We start from the raw sequence: 6,309 nt of genomic DNA on the forward strand, positions 1-6,309 counted from the left end.
ACGCTGATCTGCATCTAATCTCAAAGGTTTCGACTTTGCCTTGATAAAGAGAAGCTGCACTTCATGTAGATAAGACCAGAGTTTATATTCAGCTCCTCCTTCTATCACCTCTCTGTGCTTCCTTCCTTTTACACCTACCTCAAACAGCTCCTGTAGCTTTGACCACAGTCCTGTTTTGTGTTCCTACCTTTCTCTGTGATATACAAAGGTGCTCTGTTGCTTAGCGACACACGTTGCAGGTCATAGTTTTGTCGTTGTTGTCGTGTCCTGTGGATCCTGCTGGAGTTTTCTTCTTCTGCAGACTGGGAGTCATCGTTTCAGCAAGTGTTTTGGTGTATTCATCTTTATTCATGGTGACATAGATTGACCAGATTGGAGCAGAGTTCTGACTTGTGGTTGTAAAAGTTGTTCTGTACCTCCAGACATCCTTTTTTATTTTTATTTGACCACAGATCTTCTCCATCGTTATGAATCTGTTGTAATCCTTATGTTGTTGAACTTCATCCTCCACACTTTTAGCTCAAATATCATCAGGCAGTATTACAGTCACAGTGTTTCTTTAAGCTCAGCACAGATGTGTGAATGTTCTCACGATGTGCTGAAATTCTACTTTTAAGTTTGGTTGTGACCCCAAACACAGGAAGTGACTCACTGTGTAGTTCTTCTAAAGACGTGTGTGACTCACAAACTAAAGTAAAATGAGAACATTTGAATTCATAGTAAAGTTTATGATTTGATCAAAGAAAAACACTAACACTCATCTGAAGACAGCTTGATAATCTCACTCAATATTTAATAACAATACAAAAAACAAACAGATTGCAAATAAAGATGAAACACTGTGATAACAACATGTGTTTAGAAAACTCAATGCAACGTAGTGCATTTGTGTGTGTGTGTGTGTGTGTGTGTGTGTGTGCGCGCGCGCGTGCGTGCGTGCGTGTGTGTGGTTTCCATTTACAATGTTTTGTATCTAGAAAACATGCCGCTAGTTAAAGGTCTGTCAGCAGATTAAATCTGGTCCTGAAAAAACAGGTGAATAATGAGATGGACAACAGGTAGTGTGTTATCCTCTGTTAATAACGATCTGGTTATGCCAGATCTTTATTTATTCACATTCATTTATTCTAAACACACCATAAATACATCACAGTCTGAGAGTCTCACATTTCACATTCCAATCAGAATCATAATATATAAAAAAAAATCCATACAACCATATCTAATGTTATTTGTGCACGAATTAATTAAATGTAATGCTGTCACCAAGCATAATATGTTACTCAAAGATAATAATTACACTCTTGTTTTCCACATAGTTCAACAGAACAAACATTCCTGACAAACTAAGGCCGTATGTAGTGGAAAACTTCACACAAACAAAGCAGAGCTAACAGGATTAATACGACAATCACTTCAGAGGTACTCAAAATAGTCTCTGTAAAGTCAAATGTTAAGGCAGTGTGTTGTATAATTGTTACAAAAAGGAGCTTTAAGTTTGAAAACACACACACACACAGCTGCTACAGGCAGGGCAGGCTTGTGTGGTGAGCTAAGTTCACTCCTACTGTCTCAGCAGCACCATGTTACATTTCAAAGTGCAAAATAAACAAACAAACCAATAAACACAAATCCCAACAAAACAAAGTTCTGGTCTGGTTTCAGCTTTACTTGTCACACATATGGACCATATATGTGATTTTCTTTCCTTTTTTTTTATTTCCTAGACTAAAAAAAGACTCCCCAAAAAATCCAGTAAATGATGAGATAAAGGCAGGTACTGTGTTTTACTCTTTGGCTTCTTCCAAATCTGAAGATGCAACACTAATTCTTACTTGGAAGAAGGTGCTCCCTTGTTGTGTAACTTAGAATCACAAAACACAAAACAAAAATCAGAAAATTAAGGCCATGATTTGATAAAATTACACTTGAAAGACTTACACAATATGGAAAATTAAATCACATGAATCACAAAATGGTATTGTCATACTTATCTCAGCTATGGTAAATGGCCTGTATTTGTATAGCGCTTTACTTAGTCCCTATGGACCCCAAAGCGCTTTAAAGATATGTACTGTGTTCATCTACAGAGCTGAAATCCTCCCCTCTGTCCAAAGTATTCAATTATGTGTAGAATACTTAATCAAAAATACTGCAGTGACTGATTTAAGTGTAAAGATTAATAACATATGGCCCTTGTTTACAATTTTACTAAAATCTTTAATTATTTATTAAAACCAGAAATAAATTAATTATCAAATTTATTCTAAAACAGAAGCCCGATATCATGACTTACTAATAAACACTGTATATCTAACACTATCGTAATAAATATTCCCAAAGTGTTTTTATATATTTATACACAACTGATTCCATACAAAGGAAATATGCAAAGTACTGTAAAATATTGCATTAACTACCAAATTTACAATAAAGCTATTGTGGGGGTTTTTTTTTTTAAATAAATCAAATTTCATACGTTATTGAGGTGGTATTTACAGTAAAAAGAAGCTTTCATTCCAGCTTTCTGCCATGTTGCTCTGTATTCTGTCAGTTTTATATCCTTATAATCTGCCTGTGCTGTCAGCTATCAGGGGTAAAGCATGATGTCATCTGGTGGGCTGGACATATTTAACTGTCCTTCCTCATTTTATTTCTGCAGGCTGATGGAAAAACTGAGATCATTGTTATTTTTAAGTGCAGATATGGTGCAGATGAGCCTGCAGCTATGTCATCATTTCAGTTATACCACAGAGAAATTTTCACACAAGGTTTTCCACCAATCATTTGTCTTTATTGCGAAGTGAACCGTAATGTGAAAATAAAGCCAAGGTTAAACACACTTAATTTGAACTTCATACCAAACAATAATACAAACTCAATACAACCAAACAATGGCTGGTGGTGGTGAAGCCTCTCGTTGAAGTCTGATTGTATTGAAGCTATGAGAAAACAACCCTGATGTTCAGGTGATGTAAAACAGCAGCAAACACTCTGTGGACACATTAATGGTGTCAGTCACTGTGGTTTCAGGTCTTACTGAATGCAGCATCATGTTTAATGACAAGGATGTTCTGTATGTTTCAGGGTGGGGACAGCTGCTGACTAACAAGTCTCTTCCACATGAGCACACGGTGTGGGTCAGTTTCTCATTCAGATTCAAAACTTCATCAGCTACAAAACGATGGTGATAACCAGTTTGTTCTCAGTTTGGTGCTTTTTCCTTAAACTTCAGTTGTGCAAACACAGCCTTCCTGCTTCATTCTGTCAAAAGTCTTCTGGAAGCATCAAAACCAAAGTTTGCTGCGATGAAATGAATACAAACCCAATTTCTTATATTTTGTAACTTTGTAATAAATTGTATTATTTACTTTCGTTTAGTCAGTTATTGTTCTTACTGTCATGGAACAACTGAAACCACATAATTTCCTCAAGGATTAATAAAGTGTTCTGATTCTGATTTTCCCTCATTTTCAGTCTGTTCCTTGTATCTGACCATTTTCACAGGACTGCCCACAACGTTTTAAGCCATTTAACACTGATCTGTGAATAAAGGGATGAACCAGTGATGCGTCTACACACTACAGACAACCTATCAAAGAGCCTGTATTTTTAGGCACTTGGTTACGAGCATTCTCACTTCATGTTTTATTTTGATAGTTACTTGTCTCTACTGTCTTGTGTTTAGTTTTACTTCCTCTCCTCTCTAGTTTTCTGATTATTTTCATCCTGCATCTTGTTATCCAACTGTGCCTGGTTCCCCTGATTATGTTCATGTGTATGCCGTGTTTTTACTTCCCATCAGTCCTTGTCTCTGTTAGGTTTATATGGTTGATCGTCATTTATGCTTAGAAATATTTACTCATTTATGCTTAGAGTTTTATAATCAATTGCATATTGGTAGAGGTTTGATCCTTAGCAGTCTGTGTTCTGGCATACACACTCACATCCTGGGGTCACGAGAAGAGGTCGTACCTTCTTTTATTGTTTTATGGTATCCGATTGTTAAGTGATGACGTGACGAATCCTACTTCCGAGCCTAAAGTAGTCTGCGTTTAATATGGCTTTTGTGTTGTTAACATGTTTAATGTTTTGTATTTTCTTCTATTTAATCTCAAAAAGCTCCTAAAACAGTCAGCGATCACTGTTGACCTCCCTCGGCTTTTATTACCACTAATCATTTATTTAAGCTCAGTTTTTAAAACCTTAGGATGTAACTACAGCCCAGCCCAGTATATGAATGACTAACCTCGTACTGTGGATGGATTATCTCAGTTGTTGTCCTGGCTGAAGTTTGGTCCTTTTACAGCATCCTGCCATGCGATTACATTTGTTCCTGACCACCGAGAACACTCACGTTAACTTTTATAGAGTGGAAAAAAAATTAGCTTGTTTATATTATGCTAACATAGCTGTGTCGCTAGCGGTCACGTAGCACATCATTATATACCAGCTAGCCCAACTTCAGTAACCCTACAAACGTCACTGCTGTTTAGTTTTCTGTCTTCATTTATGCTGGAAGTGATAACAGAGCTGTACGTTTTAATTTGTTTCCAAAACCCCGCAGTCAGGACATGCTATATTGTATTTAGATAGAAGCTAGCGAGCTAACTCCCTGCTAACTTCTAACTCCGTTAAATGTCATAAATTCCGTTTTCATGGATGCCTGGATGTTAAACTCAATTGTTACACCTGGTAGAGCAGAACGCTGATCATTTTATTAAAGATGAAAGACTTTAGACAGTTTTTCAACTCTCAGTAATGCCATAGTGATCGTTTGATATATGGACCTGCAGCGGAGTTTAGGTCCAGACACGGCTAGTGACGTCAGACTGAACAACCGGATAGCAAACACAAGTATATCTGTTTTAGTCTAAGTGCCACATCTTGACCACACACACACACACGGTACTCTCTGGTTAAATGTATATCTATGTAAGACTCATATGTTAATGAACCTATGCATACTCATGTAACCTCAATAAAAGAGCAGAGGGAGCAGACGAGAGCAACTGGGGTCAAGTGAAGGAACGGCGTTTGTCCAGTTCTCTCCCGTGCACGAGAAACATAAAGAACTTTGTCTGCTTGGTGTTCAATGCTTTTTGCTGTGTAGTTGAATTGTCTTGAACGTTCCAGCGAATAGGTTTATGCTACGAGCCTATCAGTCTCAGTGTCTGTTAACCTCCTCTGTGAGTTCTGGATACTGTGGATTTTTCTGTTGGACTTTGCTTTAAGGACTTTTCTCCAGTTGTAATACAGTTTTTGCCCGTTGCTTGAACACTATAAACCCATGCTCAGACTAAAGTAACACAACGTGAAGCTTTTGTTACCATACCTCAAACACATGTACCCATACCTTAAACAAAAGCGCTGCTTTGCACCCCAGTACCAATTATGCAACACTCCTACTGTCATGGTCCCTGTGCCCTGCTGGTCAATCCTCTATTGGGCAATATGTTTGTGGTTTGTTTGCTCTCTCGCCCTCTCTCTCTCACTCTCTCTCTCTCTCTCTCGCCACGGCGATGCTCACTGCGGGCTCCCGCTGCTGGCCCACACACCTGCTCATCACCACACCGGCCGCTGATCCCAGCTGATTACTGCACTACTTAGATGGCGAGTCTGCACTAGTCTTCGCTGGATCGTTGAACTATCAGCGTCAGTCAAACTTGTGTATCTGCCAACCTGTATCTTGAAAGCCCTTTGTTATTATCCCGCTAACCTGACCTTTTGTGTTTAGATCGTTTTTGGAACCGGATTCTGAGAGGAGTGACTGAGGAGGAGTTTTTGTACAGAAAGTGTGGAGCACCTTTTCCCCTAACCCTGTTTCCCACGGACCCTGGCGACCCGGACCCGTTTCCCCTGCACATTGTACATAGCCACTTGGTGATTGTGTTCACTGTGAATAAACGCACTGTTCTTCGCTTAAAGGGAAACCCTGGCCTGCGCCTGAGTCTCTTTCGGAACCCTTAACACCTACTCCTTTATGCAACACACCTACCCCTTTATGCAACACACATGGTCCTGCATGCTACACTCTATTTCATACATAAGACACTTCGCTCACAAAATGAAATCTCAGGGTGCCATTCGGAAAACACATGTATCCAAAATACAAAACACATCGGATAATTGCAACCACTCAAATACACACCTGAAGGCACGTACTTGCAAAACCGAACACCAATTAGCCAACTACAAAAAGCCCTCAGCGTAGCCATTTCAAGAACTTTGCAAGCATGGATGGAGGGAGAGCAAGAGGAAGAGGAAGAGGTAGAGGAGGAAGAGGAGGAGAAGGCCGAAGAGGCCATG

Source organism: Mchenga conophoros, linkage group LG3, assembly GCF_057382185.1.
Source record: "Mchenga conophoros isolate Kocher_MC1m ecotype Shallow Benthic linkage group LG3, M_conophoros_male_GT1.1, whole genome shotgun sequence".
NCBI classification, from domain to species: domain Eukaryota; kingdom Metazoa; phylum Chordata; class Actinopteri; order Cichliformes; family Cichlidae; genus Mchenga; species Mchenga conophoros.